The 17,444-nt window shown below is 41.3% G+C and overlaps 1 protein-coding gene across 2 annotated transcripts in view; it reads left to right on the top strand.

Annotated features, from left to right (window-relative positions):
* Positions 1–17,444, top strand: part of ST18 (ST18 C2H2C-type zinc finger transcription factor) — a 292,702-nt gene that overhangs the window by 16,610 nt on the left and 258,648 nt on the right. The window contains exon 2 of one of the 2 annotated variants that reach the window (XM_058275527.2): positions 4,659–4,734. The exons of the other annotated variant lie outside the window; for it this stretch is intronic. The gene's annotated coding sequence lies outside the window, so the exon portion shown is untranslated. The remainder of the gene's footprint in view (positions 1–4,658; positions 4,735–17,444) is intronic. 2 annotated transcript variants of the gene reach the window in all.

Here is a 17,444-nt window from a genome sequence, read left to right as displayed (position 1 = left end):
AAGATCCTGGTGGTGGTCCTTAGATGAAAGAATTCAGAGTCCTGCTCTGCCCTGGTCCAGATACTCTATGACATAAATACTTAGAAATTTACTTTGAAGGAATTTTTCAAACAAGAGAGACCTTCCTAGTGACTCACTTTACAGCCTTCCGTGCCTCCTTATCATATGTTTCAAGAAATGTTCTCCTCTCCACACTCATCTGCTCTTGTGTCTTGAATCATTGTCTCTGACATATTTCTGTGGATTCTCATCCCTTTAGTTGATCAGAAATTCATTTTCTACAGACAACAGTTTGTATGAAGCACGGAAGACTGGTTTTGGGAAGGGTAGCATGTTCATTCATTTAGCAAGAGTTCTCTAGGCCCTTCTCTTAAGGAATTTTTATATTGGTTTGACAAATTAAATTATGTGGATGAGGCAGTTCAGAGTAAAAGGCAATGCTTTTTTTGTGACAGGAAATATTAAATGTAAATTTGGTTTTTTAACATATTCTACCCTTCACTCCTTGAAAGAAGTCTGGGAGGAATATATTCTTGTTTTGCAGGGCTGGAAGAACAGAGGAACTACTAGGATTAAAAAATCTAGGAATTAAAGAAGTGAAAGGAAAGAGGAGGTCAAAGAAGGAACTGGGACAGACAAAACTAGAGCCGGCCCAGGCTGGGATGTGGAAAGTACAGGTACAGAGGTTTGAGCAAGTCCCACAATTCCCATGAGCTGTGAGATTTGGGGAGAAATTGAAAAAAAAGAAGACTTAAAAGACATTTTTCCTATATGTTTTGAGGCTTTCTGCCTACACTAAACCCCTTCCCTTAATGTAGATAGTAAAATTTTCTAAAGACATTGTTTTTTTTTTCATTTTAAGAAAGAGTAGAATAGGCAAAGCCAATTTATAGCAAGATTCCAAATTCAAAACCTACAAAGGATCAATTTGATAGGTGAAACTGACAGCAATTACTAAGGGTTGGTTCCAGGGGTAAGTAAAAAGGGACAGTCTAAGAAGACTTCCCTGTTTCTGCTAGACCACGATGACCTTCCTTGAGAAGGAGGAGAAGACTAGAGACTGGGGGAGGGAGGCTGTGCCTTTGGGACATTATTGTAGCGAATCTTCTAAGTGATAGTGGGTGTTTCTGAAGATCTGTGAGCAGGAAAATATGATGAAGATTTTATTAAGGTTATTTTGGCAGTAACCTGTTGCTTATATTTTGAAGTGAGTAGAGACAGGCCTTTACATGTCTGTGTGTGTGGAGGTGTGCATTAAGAGATCGTCCAGAAGTTTTACTACTAACGGCTTCGTAAAATGTTTTCATTTCCCTTACATATGCAAAACTAGTGCTCTCTTGGGTATGACTCAATTTTCTCATGCCTTGACAGATCTATTTAGAGGAGCACACCTCCAGTTTCATATGGTAAGTCAATAGAAAACAGGATTTACAAATTACAATGCATTTTGAGGCAACTTGCTTAGATATAGTCTATACTGAAAAGTTGGCTCTGCATGTCTTTTCTTTCTCTTTCTGATAGTTCTTTGCCTTGCTGCAGGCTCTAAGGAACTGTGGCATAGCTCTAAAGAGGAGGGAGCACTGACAATGTTTTCTACAAAGAGCAGAGAAGGATATATTGCTCTTAATACCTTCCTGTCAGGAGTCAATTAAATACATTTTAATGGGTGTTTGAATTGTACACAGAACTGGTCTTGTGAGTGGAGAGAAAAGTGGGGTTTTAGGGACCTCAGGTGTCACTGTTGCCTGCTCAGAACTCTGTACACCCGAGTTAATTCCACATGAGAATTGTATCACTATGTCCAGACTATCCCAGTGAAGCGATCTACTCTTAAACTCTTGGCAGGCATCATGCTTGCTAGCCTTCTGCTACATACTCTGCATTCCCAGCTTAGAAAATAGTTTACCATCACCAATATCTTCACTCCCACCTCTACCACCCTCACCACCACCTCCACGACCACCTCCATCACTATCCTCATCATCACTACCACCATATAATCACCATCGCCACCAGCAGCAGCAGCAGCATCATTGCCATCACCATCTCTACCACCATGGCCACCATCACCACTAGCCTCACCATCACACTCACCACCACCTCCACCACGACCTCGACCACCACCGTCATCACAGCCACCACCCTCACCACCACCATCATCACCATCACTACTACCTTCACCCTCGCCACCACCCTTAACAACACCACCTCCGTCATGACCCTCCTCACCATCACCCTCCTACCACCTTCACCATCATTACAACCACCCCATCCCCATCACCACCATAACCAGCACAACCTCACCCTCACCCTTACCACCTCACCAACACCATCACAACCACCCCTACTCTCACCATCGCCCTCACCAACAGCATCTGCATTTACTTCTTAAAACATACTCCTTGCTAGGTCCTGTGCTAAAAGTTCTTCACATGCACATTCTCTTTTAATACTAACATAAACCCTATATGGTCAATATTCTTAATTCAGTTGTGCCCTTAACACCATGTGCAGAACATGGCACATATAAGGTCCTCAATAAACATTTATTGATTGAATGCATATTTCTTTCACAGATGAGGAAATGAAAGTTCATAGACGCTAAGTAATTTTCAGAGTTCAAACAGTGAGCCATTGGTGGATCCAGTGTCAACACAACATGCGGTCTATTACCCCCTAGCACTGCCTGACCCTCCAAATTCCACACTTTTTTTCACTCTTCCCTCCACTTAGAATGCCTTTCCTCCCTTTTCCTGCTATTTGAAACCCATCCAGTCCTCATTCTTCATGTTGTAGTTCATATCTCACCTCTTCCCCAAAGTCTTTTCAAATTTCCCCATTTGGAATTAAGTCTCCTTCCTCCCTGTTTCCATAGCAATCTGGTTGCCTTTGTCTTAGATTGTTAAAATGTCTGTACTTTGCTTATCTGTGCATGATTGCTTTGTTCAGTGATATATCAGGGATATGAGGCAATGGCTGTGTTTTACAGCTCTTTCAAACTTTCCTCTGCTTGTCTTGAAATCACTTTTCCTACTAGGTGTTAAAGCAACATTTATGCAATTAAGTGATATTTACCCAGGAGCATGAGCGAAGGCTAGTGCAGTTTGGACAGCCAACAGAGGCCCTGACACCTGGTGGGAGAGAAAGGAAGTAGGACTGGCCAGCTGGCTAGGGAGGACACCGAAGACAAACTTTGCCTAGTTAACAATAGACAGAAGGCCAGTCCTGTGTACACACAACATCTCTCATAAATAAAACTGTTTTATTCATGGTGAACCAGAGAGAGGAAGAAACAACAGGTGCCAAAAATGAATAGACTGTTGTTAGCCCATTTATTGATTGGAAACCAATCCTGTTCTATCAAGAGGCCTTTGCCCAAGGGTAATTTTTACTTTTTAGTGCCATCTGCACCTGTGGCCTTTGGACCTGGTGTTTATGACAGATGGGCTAGGCTGTGTTTGTAGGTTTAGTGCATCGCTTTCCTTCTGCAGAACTCCATGCCACCATCAGCTGTGGCACAGGACCAGTGGACATGTGTTGGTGAGGGCCATGTCTGTATCCCTTGTCCACTAATGTCCTTAGAGACTCACACTTCCCAGTTGGGTCCATTTATGCCCATCAGTTCTCTTTCTTGCCAGGTCATTGTCCCTCAACATAGAATGTTCAATGGCAAGTAGATAGACGGGGAGTGGGACGTTCACTGAGAGGTCTGAATCAGACACGGTTCTTTAATTTTATCAGTGTCCCTCTTTATCAATACATTTGCTTTATAGCTATTATTTCAAGAAAGGAGTTTCCCAATTGTTTTTTTCTTTCTTTTAAAGAAAGTTTACATTTTGTTCACTCATATCTGGGAGGAGAATCTTTTTTTTTTTAATCTGTCTTGAAAGATAAAGTACTGTGTACTGAAATAGTGCACTTTGGACTTTCTTAGAGAGATCATTGCCTGCTGGCTTCATTGTTCTTCCTGCTAACAGATTGATAAGTCAAATTTCAGACCAGAGCCAAATAAATATTTGCCTAATGACTATGGGAACAATAACGAAGGGAGTGCCTCACCTTGAGATTGTGTTATCTTGTAGAAAGAGATGGGATGTCAGAGTCTAGCACCCACCCCCATCCCTGCTTTATCTCCACTTCTCTGCCAAAGGCCTGCTTGCAGAAGTGGGCAGTTTTGTGAATGAGCCCATTTTTAGAGCTGTCAGTTCTTTTGCCCCAGAATCACTCACTAGTCATTCAGTGCCCATCTCTAGCCAACCAGAAGAGAATATTCTCTTTGGAACAGAGAGGGAAATGGTAAAACACATCTCTCCAGATATTTAAATGTTTGTTAATCTTTATTTTTTTTAATTGAAGTAAATATACAGAAAAGTACAAAATGGCTAATGCATTCTCTCTAGGAGCTGGCCCCAAGTCTAACCACGGCGCTCCCTCTACTGCCCCTGACAGATCTTAGCTTTCAGAGGACCTGATGGATTAGGCGGGAAGGTCAAACCACTTCTAAGCAGGGTGGGAAACACCGTGTCAGGTCAGATGAGGGACGGTGGGGTAGAGACCACTCAGTGTGCCACTCCTGGGGACCGAGGGCCCGGCAGTATCATGGGAAGGTTGCACACAGCCCGCTGGCCTGTTTTTCAGGGTCCACTTTCTCACTGCAGGTGTGTGCCGGTGGGCGTGAAGGAGAAGACTGGTGTCTGGGGCAAACTGATTTGCATTCCCAAGGCGTGATTCAAGGTGAATTATTTAAGCTCTCTCATCTCCGTGTTCCAGCCCACAAAATGGGGTGGTTTCAGATGAAATGAGTTAATAATGTAAGTAAAGCACACAGCACTGCCCTGCTCTGTTGGGAGGAGCCTAATGCTGGCAGTTCTCCCTGCTTCCCAGTTTCTCCTTTTCTAGTGTGCCTTCATTCAGAAGACTTACCAGGTCCATATCTGAAACACATCCCATCCCTTCTCCAAGGATAACCCAACTCTCCTACAAACCTACTGAGAGAGACTCCTCACTGAGCTCCCTGACCCCGTTCTCTTCTTCTGCTGTGTACAGTGCTCCTAAGAGCCGATTGTTTCTTGCTAACTCCCTTGCTCAAACCACTCAGGGATTCTCATTCCTCTCAGGTCAGAGTCTGAGCTCCTCGGCCCCTCTTCTTCTTCTTGATCATCTAACTTCCCCAGCCTCCAGCCTCAGCCTTCCTTAACGTGCTCTTTGACCATGCCGTCACCTGCCTAGACCGCCTTCTCACCAACGCCCAGCATCGCCATCCTTCTTCTCCTGCAGGTTATCATGCGCGAGCCACCTTCTGAGTGAGGCCTTCCCAGACCACCTCTTCTCAGTGGACGCTCCAGCTCTTTACTGCCTTAGCCCCATGTCTTTCCTTCCCAGCCCTCATGACTGCAGGCAGGTCTGCGATTATGCACTCTGCAAAATCACCCCTCAAGAACCACTAGGCCAAGGGGGAAAATGAGGTGAGGGCACATCATCTTCATCAGTAACATGCTAAAAAAATGGTGGAATCTAATAAACACCACAGCCCGCCTTCACACCAGTTAAATGGACAAGAAATAGGTAAACGCTGCGCTAAAAGTGGCATTTTACCTTGAAAGGGTCTGAAGTTTGCTTGTGGGAGTGGGTCTCAAAAGGGTTGCAGCCTTCCAAGGTGGTGGAAGGAAGGTGGCCTGAAATTGGAAGGAGTGCTACCACACCCCATGCGGGCAGGGCTGGCTCACAGCACGCTCAGTGAACTGAGCGAGCTGAGAGACATTCGAAATTATGCCTAGGTGTTCTGTGTTTTCCTTCTTAGCTCTGCTTGGCTGGCTGCAGTTTTCTCTATTCACCTAGTATTGCTCATAGATGATATCACAGGGAAGCAAAACAAAATTTGCCTTATGCTCAAATTGCTCCCTAATATATCGTCCGTGTTAGAACAAATTTGCATTTTTAAAACAAAGATCATAGCAAAACTGACTGTACCTTTATAATTCTAATTATTTGAATTTTTTCATCTCTTGGCCCCACAGGAATGTACCCAGCTTGAAGGTAGACACTGGGGTAGCATTTTCACGGCAGTATGCTCTAGAATAATTCCTGGCATAGGGGAGGTGTCGGTGGTTGGATACCTGTGAATAAGTAAATGAATGCTCTATCAGTGTCAATTGAGCTAATTAAAAACAATAAATTATATATAGTCTTTGATTATGCCACTTTTACTTAAAATTTTAGAAGCGACCTGCTTCACAAACCAGTGTTTTTCTTTTTTTATCTTTTTTTAAAAAAACTTTTTGTAAAATATCTTAAGATGTCAAAATATTTATTCAAACATCTCTGATAGGCAAGACTGTACTTATGTCTCTAGTTGTATCATGCTAACTCCTAGGAACTTAAATTTTTCATCCGTATTATAAAACTGGTTTGAGAAAATCAACACTCACTCAGTATATCCTTTAAAAATGGTGGGGTAATGAGGTTAATGAAAATGAGATTGGATACCATAGCAGCCGATGTGCAGCTGACTGTGAGGGACCCTAAACAATCTTTTCCACAAAATAGTGACAGGTAGAAATAGCACAATCTTCTCGAGAAGGCAAACCAAGGCCAAGCAGAGAAAGACACACAGTTTAAAAGTAGTAAACGGTATGACATCACATTGGCCCGGGGTATTAAAGATAAAGATCTGGGCTTTGATTTAACCCCAGACCTAGGGGAATGCACCCTCCTTACTTACTTCTTAACAAGTAACAACATTTTGTTACTCCTGAGAAACTGGCATTATTAAGATCCTTTTACCCAAACAAAGGTTCCATCAAGGACGTCACTGGAACTTTGGGAGGCAGAGAAAAAAGAAGAAATATTCTAAAGATAAACTTGGATGAGAGATCTAGAAGAATATGATATTCCATTCTATTTCCCATTGGTTTAGCCTTTTGGACTGGACTTTCTCAGGTTAGAGGTAAAAGGCCAAAAAATAAAGAAATGGAAGGAAGGAAGAGAGGAAGGGAGGGAGGGAGGAAGGGAGAAAAGAAGGATGGAAAAAAATGAGGGAAAGAAGGAGGGGAGGAAGGAAGGAAAGGAGGGAGACAGGAAGGAAGGAGAAAACCAGAGAAGATGTAGGATGTAAGACTACAGATTGTTACCCTAGCATGTGGTGGTTATCGCCTGGTCTTTAAAGTGCCGGTGCAGTAGGCAGCTGCTTTGACAGCAGGTTTTTTCTTGACCCTTACACAGCCTCCATTAAGGTGATGATTTGAGAACCCAGGTGTTCGAAAGTTTTTACAAATTAGCCTCCATTTTCAAAATAAAATGAAGTATACTCTCTTTTAATGAACAAAAAATGTATACTTATGTTTACTTTTGAAATTAAGAAGAGATGGCTTGGGCTGCTTAAAACATGGAGAGTCACATTGCTTTATAAGACTAATATACTATAGGATTAATTTTCTCATCAAGAACAAAAATTTTACCCCTTTCTTAATCATCTTATAATTCTTCAAACTGTCTCATTCTTTTTAAAAAACAAGATTGCGTTTTCTTAGTGTAAGAATGGCACAAACGCATTCAGAAAGTAACAAAAGCATAAACAATGAAAACAGCAATGCTATTACACAGAATGAAACCACTGTTAACATTTTGGCATTTCACTGCAATCTTTTATGTATTTGCATTTTGACATAGTTGAACACATTATACATAGTGGTGTGTTTCTAGCTTTTCGGGAGTAAACTAACTGTATAATACAAATTCTGCTATGGCATTAAATATGCCCTATAAAAATAATTTTAATGAGTGGGCAATGTTTGCCTAATTTTATTTAACCAGTCCCCTGTTGTTTGATGGACATTTACATTATCTAGTCTTTCTGTGATAAATGAGGCCATGGGTGTCTGCATTTGTATCTCTCTTTACGTGGTGGCTTCTTGCCCCATAATGAAGCCCCAGGAGTGGGCTTCCCAGCTCTGAGGCAGTGATGAGAGCCAGGAGGCTCTGTCCATCGGTCTGTGAGGGACCCTTCCCTTCACCAGACCCTGCCCAGAGAGGACCCGGTTTTCCTTCTTCCCAAACTCCACCGCAGACCTTTCCACTGCAGTCCCCCTCTCCATGCCCTTCAGCTTCTACCTGAATACTTGTGGTCCCCGAGACTGTTATTTCCCCTTTTATTTTCTTCACTGAAACAAATGCAAATAGCAATTACATGTTTGCTTCTTGGCATTAGCTTCAGGGAGGTGTATTTTTAACACACGGCCTAGAAAACCCTCCAGTTTTTTATTTTCCTGCATTTGTTTACTGTGAGTCAGGTGAGAGTTGTGTGCGCAGGAGAGCGCCAGGCCCACCGGAGAAGGGGAGGAAGAAGCTGCCCAGCCATCTTAGATCGTTTCCTTCGCTCTTTCCTTGCGAGCCCAGTCAGATATTACATAGATAGAGCACTGACAGTGCCTGTGCCTTCCTTAGCCTTGATGAAAATGGTGTGCGGGAGCCAACTCATCCCTGCCGGGTTTTACTTCTCTTTGCAGCCTGTGTTGCCGGCTCAGGCTTGCCAACCAAAATCCTAGAGGTCAGTTCTTCTACAGTTAACCTTCCAAAGTCTCACTTTTCTTTCACTAAATTGGGCATAAAGTTACTGGAGAGATGAAATAAAACCGCCTAGGTGAAAATACTGGTCAACGAAAGGTGGAATGATTATTAACTAGACATTTCTCTTCAAATGAATTAGCTGCAAGTGCAGACTATTGGATTTCAGCTTCTCCAACAATACCTAGTGCCCTGAATAATATTCTACTGTGTTCCAAGTACTGAGGAAAACCAAAGTTGTATGCGATGTGCTGTCATCTTTAAGAGATCTCGGCATACAATGGTCTGTCCAAACACCTGTGCCTTCTTCAATGCATAGCTGAACTGTTGCTTCTTCGGTGGGGGCTGCCCTGAGCGCCTTCTCTCCAGATGCCGTCCTAATTGCTTTCTCTTTATCCTGGTCCGTTCATGCCCTCCGGGGACCCTCTTCTTCTGTTACCACACACCTTAGTTTTATGTGCGTGCAAGTGTGTGTGCACACGTGTGTGTTGTGGGGAGGCTGGTGGAGCGAGGGGCTGTCTGGGCAAGACGGGCCGAGAGTTTGCAGCTGCACCATGGAACTCCTCAACTGCTTTGCTCCTGAGATCGTATCTATAAGTTTTCTGTAAATTAAAAAAAAATAGGAGTAAAACCAGTCAGCTCTTAGAAACTCTGCTGCTGAAATCAGGGCTTTCTCCTTTGATTTCTAGCAAAAAGAACCAGCGATGGGATGTTAATTGCCAGGAAATAGAAGTAACAATTGTGCTTATAGTGCAGTTTTCAACATTACTCTTCTGTTTTGTTTTTTCCGAAATATCCAAGTCTGATTTATTGTCTGGACATCTCCTAAGAACAGAATGTTTGAACCATATTCTGAGTATGAAATACAGGCATATTTCCAGAGTAAAGAGTGTTTAAAAGTAAAAAAATAAAACTCAAAGTGATGCCTGCCACCTCTGCCTCTTCAGTCTTTTGTTTGGTGATTTCATATTAAGCAGAGCACGTGGTTTAACTTTTAAAATATTTCTTTCTGTGTATTATTCCTGGAGAAAGAGCAAGGAAAACAGTTCAGGCTAATAGAATGTGTTCATTCGTCTTTAAATGGCTAAACAGAAGGGCACATTTAGTGCTGCACCTGCCTGTTTATCTTCCTGATAAAGTTAATTTGAAGACCGAGTCCTGAAATGGAAGTCCCCTTTAAGCTTTCTCTTCCTTTCTAGTTTCAAAACAGGAGAGGTTAAGGGCCAGCAGTCTGGTTCAGGAGTCGAGAAAGACAAGGCTGGCTTCACAAAGGAAGGGGTTTTGGAAAGAGTGTTCTCAGTGCCATTCGGCAAGTGTCAGAACAGATTTGCTCCACGTGCCTCTTCCACGGAAGGTGGGGTGCTCACGTCACCCCAACTCTGCATCCCCAGGGCAGCAGGTTACCCACAGTCACCTCCTTGGGTGCTCTTGGGGCCAGAGAATTTATAAGTTTTCGTGTAACACATTCCTGTTCTGGATCTCTACCCCCCAAAAAGTAAATTTCTTCCTAGGAGGCTCTCTCCCCACGGCTTCTTATACTTAGGGTGATAAGTCTTGCTTTGTGTGTAATTCACTCAGGCTCTTCCTTCCTTTCATCTCTGTTCTTCCCTCTTTCTTAGTGTCTGTTTTCCACCAGAATTTTGAATCTTGGTGATTCCAAGTAAACAAACTGTTCTGCCCTACAAAAAAAAAAAAAAAATATATATATATATATATATAAAAGCCTTAAAACACTGTGAAGTAAACCACTTGCCTTCAAGAGTAAGCTAGAATGTTTCCTTGAGCTTCATGCTTCATGTCTGAACGTCTCACCACTTCACCAGATGATAACAATGGTTTTTGTTCTTTTTTTTTTTGCCAGTAAGCCATATCTGTACTAAACCAGGACCATCTTTAAGTAAGACTGGAGCAGGGTGCTGCCCTCTCCCATCAAAATGTGCCTCTAGCTCTATTTATTTATGAGAAGATTTGTACTGGATGCAAACTGATATTAATATTACCCATCTTGATAGGAGACATCGCATTGTCCCAGTCATCTGATAGAAGGTTTTAAATGGATAGGCTGCTCTGCTAGTTTCAGGTGCCAAAAGGTTTTGTGCTTTGCAAGAAAAAAAGAAACAACCTCCAAATCAAAATCCTTAACTATTATTGAATCATATCGCCATAGGATACATACTAAGTTTTACCAGAGAGAGTTTTCTGTAGAATGCTGCCACTAACCTATTACTTTTTTTTTTTTGCAATGAAAAAATAATTCAGCGTATATCTCTTGGAGCTTACTTAGAAAGTTTATCTTATTGTATTCTTTTAAATTTCATCAGTGTTCTTCATGAAGAAGACAGTGAGCTCTTTGGGTCACAACCCATCTTCCATTGTTTGCAATGTGCTCAGATATAGCATTCAGAGTCTGGAAGGCAGTTAGGGAAAGATTGAAGAAAATACTCACAGGTTGGCTTCAGATGGGAGAATGTTAGATTAGCAAGAACACACACTAATAACACTCAGTGCTTGATATTAATTGATTACATTCCAGGATCTGGTACAATCTGCCCACCAGAGTATGATAATTATTAACGTAATGAGTTACCCTGTTGTAGTTATGCGATGAATCCAAGATTCTTTACTTTTGGGAGATGCTACGAGACATTAGGGCCTGTCGAGGCTGTTGTATAGTAAGCACTAAAATAGGCCCTCTTCTGATAGAAACCAATCAACGTGCAAATATTTTTTACTAGTGGCAGCATATTCAATATGCCTTGGGAAAGGAGTGGTAAAAATGAAGATATATCGCTTTTCGAGGTGTTCCAGTCTAGTTTGGGGGCAAAGCTACTTGAAACAAAATTGTGAGATGCATTAGATGCTGCATAAATAAGCTCCTGTTGAAAAGCACCAACCATCCTGTGAGGGGAAGAGGTCCAGTGTCATTTGACCAGAGCTTCTAGAAGAGGGGGGATAATTCCCAAAAGACAGGCTTCCAATGGGTAGGGACCATGGGCAGGGTCCAGCGTCATGTGGCTTGGGTTCCTTCCTAATCTGTTGGTAGCTTGGACTATTTCTCCCCATTTCTTCCCTATGGACATTCCTGAGCTGCTGCATAAAAGGAACAATTAAGCAGAAGAGAGCCACAGGGTTGGGAGCAGCAAATTGCATATCACTTCATTTGGCCAAACCAATATTGTCTACACAGGCAGTCAGTCTCCTAGCCTAACACTTGCTCTATAAGCAGTGGTGGACTTTGAGAAGGGGCACTGAGAGCCCCCACGCCCACTGGCACTTCTCGTGCTGGGGCACAGAAACTTCTTCTTCAGGTCTGAGTTCCCATAGTCTGCACTTTCCCTCCATAACACCACCAAACTTTTAAATTGTGTGAATTCATTCATTCAGTCGTCAATAGATAATGATTGACTGATTATAGTATCAGTATTCTCTGTTGAATTGTAAGCTCCGAGAACCACACTTATTTTATTCATTGTTTCATCTTTAGTTCCTAACCCACTTCCTGGTCCATAGCAGGAGAGCAATATTTTTTTGAAAATAGAAAAGAATGAATTTAGGTATTAGAATATTAGGCTTTAACAGATTCTTCTTGATAACTTTGGATGCTCTATTTTATGGAAAATATTTCAAACTCCAAGATTGGGGATCACCTCTAAATTTTACAAAAATTTACGTTTTTATTGTAGTAACATTTATACAACTCAAAATTCCCTTTTCAACCACTTTCAAGTATACAATTCAATGGTATTAATTGCACTCACAATATCCATTATCTGGGCCCCTAGTAGCCTAAAATCAACTATCTGTCTCTATGGAATTTGCTTCTTCCAGATATTTCATACGATTTTCATCATAAATATTTGCCTGTGTCTGGCTTATTTCACTGAACATGTTGTCTTTAAAGTTCAAACATGTTGCAGCATGCAAAAGAACTTCGTTTTTGGAGGTGGAATACTACTCTGTTGTGTGCACAGAACACATCTGATGTTCTATCCACACAATGGAATATAACTATATATGGAGAGAGAGAAAGAAGACAGATACGTTCTTTCAATATTCTACTTCACTTTAGTAAAAGCATGTATCCACATTAGTCTTAAAAAATACTTTATTTTTATTTTAAAGGAAAATTGGTGTATAGCACTATTTGATGTGGCAACATTTGATCTGAAGTGGTATTTCTAGTAAGATAAAACATATGCAATACAGGAATTATGACACAATCAAAAGCACAATGGAAAACACTCAAAATTATTGCTTGTAGCATGCATCAGTTAGAAATTAGTCCATTGTTCTTATTCATATAAAATAGGCCTGTTTTACTCAACTTTAAAATGTTTGGCATTATCTTTAAGAGAGTGAAGTAAGAATTTCTGGTACAATCAATATTGGTGACACTGTGTCATTGAAAAATTATTGGGAAAATCACATTTTAGTTCTCCAAGTACTTAGTTATATTATCTTCTTACGGTATTCAGATTAAGTAGATAACCTGATGAGTTATGGCAAAAAGGGAAGTCAGTAAGATGTTTACCTTCCATAGAGTCTGAAATACTTACATTTGGATAGCTATACATATACTCGGATCCTAGAAGTGAAGTAATACCCACAGGTGCTTCAGTTGGACACGGGCTCTGAGCAGTGGTATTTCAAGCTGACTGTCACAGCTGTTGTTAGTTAACAGTACAGTGAGTGACTGGGTTTACTCAGGTTGTTTGGAAGTACCAAGATACTTGAAATAGGGTTTAAATTCGGCACATAAATGAAAATCTACTCCTATTTTTCATGATTGCTCACTATCTTGCCTAAACCAAGGAAATGACGCAGAACTTTGAGAACAGTGACGAATTTGTCATTCTAAAAGCACATGCACCTTACTTCTGAGCTGAGATGGAAACACCAGGAAAGAACCTTGCTCAAAGCCGTGTGTCCTATGGATTCTTTTTTTTACTTTTATTGTAATGAGAACAGTGACGAATTTGTCATTCTAAAAGCACATGCACCTTACTTCTGAGCTGAGATGGAAACACCAGGAAAGAACCTTGCCCAAAGCCGTGTGTCCTATGGATTCTTTTTTTTACTTTTATTGTAATGAGAACAGTGATGAATTTGTCATTCTAAAAGCACATGCACCTTACTTCTGAGCTGAGATGGAAACACCAGGAAAGAACCTTGCTCAAAGCCGTGTGTCCTATGGATTCTTTTTTTTACTTTTATTGTAATGAGAACAGTGACGAATTTGTCATTCTAAAAGCACATGCACCTTACTTCTGAGCTGAGATGGAAACACCAGGAAAGAACCTTGCTCAAAGCCGTGTGTCCTATGGATTCTTTTTTTCACTTTTATTGTAATGAATATGGCGGGCATTTAATTTATGTACTTAGTTTTTTCTAAGTTAAAATATTTTAACCATGTTGTATATAGCAATTCTTGGTGGCCTTCATCACTCATTTTTCTATGTATTAATAGAAATTTTTAAAATTGGGGGCTATGATTATAATGCTTTCTTGGTCCACCTTCAAGCATGTCACATCTTTGTTGGCTATATCTATTGTCTTAAGAAGTAATCAATGCTATCCTAGATGGACTATCAGTTAAGAAACATGACTCCACATTTACTTGGCAAGAGAGTTTAGCTACATTTCAAGTCCTTGACAAGGAATAAAAATCCTGAACCCATTAAAGTCCAAATTGACAGAAATTATATTTATGGAGGTATTACTAAAACGTTTGCTCCCTGTCCCTTAGTTTGGAATTAGATAATATAACTTATATTCAACCAGCTTCAGTGATTAATCTGTCCAGCTACACTCCACCATGCCTGGTTCTAAGGAACAACTATTGCTTGAAAACTCGCTCTTTGCTGGGCTCTGCTTAGGATGCATGATGAGCAAGGCCTACAAAGACCATGTCCTCATGGAACTAGACGTCTACTGCAGGGAGGCAGACTGTAAATAATAAAAATAATAAATAAGAGAATTACACAGTACGTTAAAAGATGAGGAGTACAATGGATAAAAAGAAAGAGTGGGGCAGGGGAGGGAAACTCAGAGTTCTAAGGGTGCATGAAAGGCAATTTGCAGTATGAAAGAGGGGAGCTGATATTATAAAGGGGAGTTTTGAGCAAAGACTTGAAGGAAGAGGAAGGATTAGCTGCATGGCTTCCTGGAAGAAGATTGTACTAGACAAAAGAAGAAGGTAAAACAAAAGCTGTGTGGTGGGATAAGCCTGGTGTGCTCAAGAAAGGAGTCTAGCGTGTTAGGAGAGAACAACAGAAAGATAACTAGGGACAGACCACATGGCACTTCAGAGGTTATTGCAAGAATTTTCACCCTTAGATGTGCAAAATGGACAACCATTGCAGGTTTCAGCAGATTTCTCTGACTTCTGTGTTAAGAATTGACTGGAAGGGTGTGGGGAATGGGTAACCTCAAAAAGACCTGTAGCAGTATGGTACCTCTCCAGGTAAAAGATGGTGGTTTTTGAAACCTGGATGGTACTGACCCAGATGGTAATAGGCAGCCAAAATTTAGATATGTTCTGAAGGTAGAGTCAGTAGGATCTCCAGAAATATTCAGGGTGGAATGTGAGAGAAACAACAGATTCAAGGCTCACTCCTAGTTTATGATTTGAGCTACTGGAAGGAAGGGGTTGCCACCCCTTAGTAAAGGAAAGAGCTAGTTTGGAGCAAGGGAGAAAGACCAGGAGCTCAGTTTTAGACATGTTGATTAAGATGTATATCAGACATCCTATTGGAGATACCAAATAGACTCCTGATATGAATCTGTAGTGCAGGAGGAGGTTCACAGTTGGAGAGATATGTCTGGAAACTATAAGCATATAGACATATTTGCATCTTTGAGATCACTGTAGAATTGAAGGTAGAACATACTTAAGGACTAGGGAAAGTAGAAGGAACCAGCAAAAGTGAGAAGAAATTACCTTAATGAGCAAGAGGAACAAAGAGTATGTGATGCCCTGAAGGCTAAGTGAACAGAGCGTTACTAAAAAAGGAAAGAGTAATAACTGTGTCTAATGCTGCTTATAGGTCATCAAGGGAGATGAGAACTGAGAACAGATCACTGGATCAAACAGTGTTAAGGTTTTTGGTGACTGGCAAGAAGAGTTTCCTAGAGTGACAATAGCCTAATGGGGTGGAATTTTAAAAGAAAGGGAGAAGAGGAATATGAAACGAGGGGTATCAAAAGCAAACTAGAAGAGTTTTGAAGAAAAGGTGAACAAATAAAATGAGTTGTTGCTTACAGGGAAAGAGGATCAAGATAAGTTGCTTATTTTTTTGAATTTTGACTTTAAGATGAGAGAAGTAGTTGCAATATTTATATGCTGTTGGGAATGAGCAGTAGAGGAAAACATGATAATCAGAGAGAGAGAGAAGTGATGTTCTTCACTAAGTGAGGGGAGATAGGGTTAAGTTTATAACAAGAAGTATTGGCTTTACTTAGGAGTATAGACAGTGTCCTGATTTGAGTCTTTTGTGGACCCAAAGCATTTTGTTCTTGAGCTGACCCATTCCTGTGCATGTGAGCCTATTACATGTGGAACCTTTTGATTAGATTCAGGTAAGGGACCTTTTGGTTAGATCACTTTTGATTAGATTTCTTCAGTTAAAGGTCTTTGATTAGATTGCAGGACTCAGAGTATGTCCTAATCCTTTTACTGGAATCTTATATAAACTGAAAACTGAAAGCAGAGACACACAGATAAAGAGGGCTGTACGCTCTTACCTATTATGTGAGGGAGGACTCCAGGATTGTCTATAGCCACAGAAAGACAGAGAAACCTGAGAGGCTGAGAGAGAGGCTGGAGGAGAGATAAGCCTTATGCTTGATAGCCCACATCTGAGCTCAAGGAGAAAGCAAGCCTGGAGGAGAAGGGAGAGACTGGCAACCTTTTGTCTTGTCATGTTGCAGGAGTCCAGGATCACCTGTGACTGATCTTTGGTGAGACAGCATCTCTGATGTGCTTTGAATTTGGACATTTTCACAGCCTTGGGACTATAAGATTTTACCTAACAAATTCCCATTATAGAAATCAACCCATTTCTGGTATTTTTGCCTTGGCCCTCTGTGGCTAACTAAAACAGAGTTTGTGCCAACAGGTGGGAAGAAAGAAGGGTATGTGGATACAGTTTCATGTAGGTGAATGGATGTGGTGGTTGGAGTTTCTGAAAACTTCCTCTGAATTGCTTCTGCTTTCTCAGTAAGGTAGAAAACAGGTTAATTGGCTGAGAGTGAGGAGAGAAGGAGGCATTAGAGAATTGAGGAGGAAGGTGAGGGCTAAGACTTGTTGTTTAGGCTTATGAAGACTATTTATTCTAGGGAAAGGTAGCATACTTGCTGAGCAGCACAGAAGCCCCAGATGAAATTTGTAATCTTGAATCTAAAGTGAACTGAGGGAAGTGGATTTGACTCAACTGATAGAGCATCTGCCTACCACATGGGAGGTCCAGGGTTCACACCCAGGGCTTCCTGACCCATGTGTGAGCTGGAACACACGCAGTGCTGATGCGCGCAAGGAGTGCCCTGCCACACAGGGGTGTCCTCCGCATAGGGGAACTCCACGCACAAGGAGTGTGCTCTGTAATGATAGCCACCACGTGTGAAAAAAGTGCAGCCCACCCAGGAGTGACACCGCACACATGGAGAGTTGATGCAGCAAGATGATGCAACAAAAAGAGACACAGATTCCCGGTGCTGCTGACAAGAATCCAAGTGGGCACAGAAGAACACACACAGTGAATGGACACAGAGAGCAGACAATGAGGGGGGGGGGGAGGAGAAATAAAAAATAATAAATAAATAAATAAATAAATAAAGTAACCTGAGCCAGCCTGGTTGTTTTCCTTCAGCCTTGCTCAGTGGCA

This window comes from Dasypus novemcinctus, chromosome 14 (assembly GCF_030445035.2).
Source record: "Dasypus novemcinctus isolate mDasNov1 chromosome 14, mDasNov1.1.hap2, whole genome shotgun sequence".
Classification (NCBI taxonomy): domain Eukaryota; kingdom Metazoa; phylum Chordata; class Mammalia; order Cingulata; family Dasypodidae; genus Dasypus; species Dasypus novemcinctus.
The sequence above is the reverse complement of the archived record's forward strand: the minus strand, read 5'-3'. Positions and strand labels throughout refer to the sequence as shown.